Below are 2882 nucleotides of genomic sequence, written 5' to 3'. Positions count from 1 at the left end.
GGGCGCCTTTGTGCTGTCAGATGCGATGTGACCTTACTCAGTTGCGGGAGTTGTAAAACACTTAGGCCTACCAAAAAAAATATATAAAAATAAAATAAAACCAAACAAAACCCAAACCAAACAAATAAAAACCGTCCAGCTCAGCAAACCTCAAATAGGATGTAGATCAACATTATGTCGACAGCTGCTTGCCATAAGTGGATAATAAGTCCATGAGGGGCGATTTTCCCTTTTTTACTTTTTCTTAGCAAACTTTTGACGCTCTACAACCTCAAGAAGGTGGTTGGTTGGCGGGTGCTCTGGTATGGTTTGCTTCTTCTTTCCTATCAAACATCGCCATTATTCCCCTTCGTCTTTTTTATGTTTGTTACTCTCTTATAACACCTCTAATCTTCTGCGCTCATATGACCTTATGCAGTTGCGAGCACCGTAAAACCTCTACTAAATATTTTTTTAAACCCTCAAGAACTGAGTAAGTCCTACCTCTTTTATAAATACAAGAAACAGAGATGATTAAGTCTAGAAAACCCTTTAGGTTTACAGCCAAAACTGAACTTTTTAAATAGTTCAGTTTTCTTGGAGTAATTATTTCTTAGCACTTGAACTTGAAAGGCTGATATCTGACAAAAAAGAATAAGTCACGTTATTCATTTTTGGCAGAAAACATTGCGTTACCTAACAGTGATCAAACCCGGTTTTTCACTTTTTGTCCAGGATAGTCCCTTGAGCAAGAGGCATTTTGATCTACTGCGCTGCCCTCATCATATTGGGACACTAAGTCTGTACTGTACTTGGGCGTTTGGGTAGATCCTTTGTAACATGAGCTCCAACGTAAACGACCACGGCCAGGCAAAAACTCAAAACCAACATCTCACTCAGCCCAGTACTTTTTTAGACTGGCTCCTTTTAAAGTAAGTGTGAACAAACACTTCTTTTTCAAGACTTTGAACATATCCCATGGACCTATCGATACTGCCGTAAAAATAAAAGTGCAGAGGACGTTTTTGCTGGTGAAGACGAAAGAGGGAAGCGTACTCCATGGAATAAAACAAACGAAGAGGTGTTGCATGTCGTCAGAAACCATATCAAACTCTTCCCAGTTATGTAGTCACATTTATACCCCCCCAATAAAAACCACTCACAGAAAGTATTTGGGCAAAACACTAAACATTTGTAAAATGTACCAACTGTACAAGAGGTATTGTGCAGATCAAGTGTCAGCCATAGAACCAGTTACCGAGATGGTCAACAGAACTGTGTTTGGTGAAGAATACAACTTATCATTTTTTGTGTGCCCCAAAAAGACCAGTGCGCAACATGTTCAAAATGTAACAATTTGACAGGTGATGAAAAGCAGTTGTCACAGTCACAAGCATTGCAAGACGAGCACAAAAAAGCGCCTCACGAAAGCACAGTTAGCTAAGCAACAAGATAAAGATCGGGCCCAAACAGATGAACATTTGGTCGATTTTAAGCACAAGGGGCTATCCTGAAAAATGTTGTTTTGAGAAAATCGAAGATTAAGTCTTAGCCCCTTTCTCAGTTTCTTTAAAAGACAAAGGAGAGTTTTCTCTATAGCAAACAAATATACACACCAATGAAACCAAACGTCTCCTATAGGAAGGGCAATACCCACTTTTGGTGTAGGTCAAGATTTCTGGAAACCTCTGACATCTGAGTTAGCCGTCTTGTCCTTAAAAGCGACCATTTCGCCACTGCAACATTTGATCTTCAAAGTGTTTTGCAATTGCCCAGCTGTGATGTTTCTCTGACATACGTTTCGAGAAAGCTGTGTGTATAGAACTTGACAATCCACGAAAATAAACCTCCAAATGAAGGTTTTTGCTTTCGTTTGGAGGAGATTGATGGACGCCGTGAAAGTTGCGAAATAGCTCCATGCCTATATCAGTGGCTAAGTTCCCTTCCACATGAAATTTCTGAAGTAAGCCTGTTCTCAGAGACATGTTCAAGCCAAAAAAGAATCGTGAATGTTTTAGCCATGCTGCTGTACATGGTACAATCAAAGAGATTCAAAGTCATTACACAGAACGTCTTAGAATCAGGCCATACGTTCATGGGGGTCGATTCTATGCACGCAGCAACAGAGCATGAGAAAAAAATGAAGGAACTGTTTCTCTTTGACAGAGTCGACCAACATTTTTAAAAATGCCCGGCGCTCAGAAAACCCCCCCAAAACATACATACAACTTTAGGAGGCTGCGATAGCCCGACTTCATGGATTTTGAAGCAGTTGCCACTGAACTGATACTGATAAGCAACAGAAAAAAAGACAAGCTTGGTGAGAGCATGAACTGGATTTTGGTAAAATCTTTTCATGTCAGAGACGATTCTCCAAACACAATTTTCTACAAATATAAACAGACTGACGAATACGGAGAGCTGGACTGTGCTGTTCGTCGCAGATCCAAACCAAAAGATCCACTGCTGAGAAAACTCTATAAACAAAATACCAGTGAGCAAAGCCAAGAAACAAGACCTCATAGGAATTTACAAGAAACAAGTTATCCCTGAAGAATTTCGCTACTGGTGAGTGGTACCATTCGATCCCAACTTCTGAGCGTGTACAGGAAACCCTCCCTGAGCCTGGCATTATGACCTCAGAGCCAGAAAACTTGATAAGGTATTTGAAGAGCACAGGAGGAAAACGACGGTAGACTGGAAATTATGAGGGTGCCAATTTTAAAAGCTTGTGGACTCATAACGTCATATTTGTTTTCGTTTTTTTTTTCGTTTTTGTAAAGTGTTTTACGGCGCTCGCAACTGCATAGGTCATATGAGCGCGCGGGACACACCTAATATTTTCAGTTGGTAGGAAATTTTGAATTTTGCCCGGGTGGCGGCCGAAGCCTACTCTTATCGAT

This window comes from Aplysia californica, unplaced genomic scaffold (assembly GCF_000002075.1).
Source record: "Aplysia californica isolate F4 #8 unplaced genomic scaffold, AplCal3.0 scaffold00003, whole genome shotgun sequence".
NCBI classification, from domain to species: Eukaryota; Metazoa; Mollusca; class Gastropoda; order Aplysiida; family Aplysiidae; genus Aplysia; species Aplysia californica.
The sequence above is the reverse complement of the archived record's forward strand: the minus strand, read 5'-3'. Positions refer to the sequence as shown.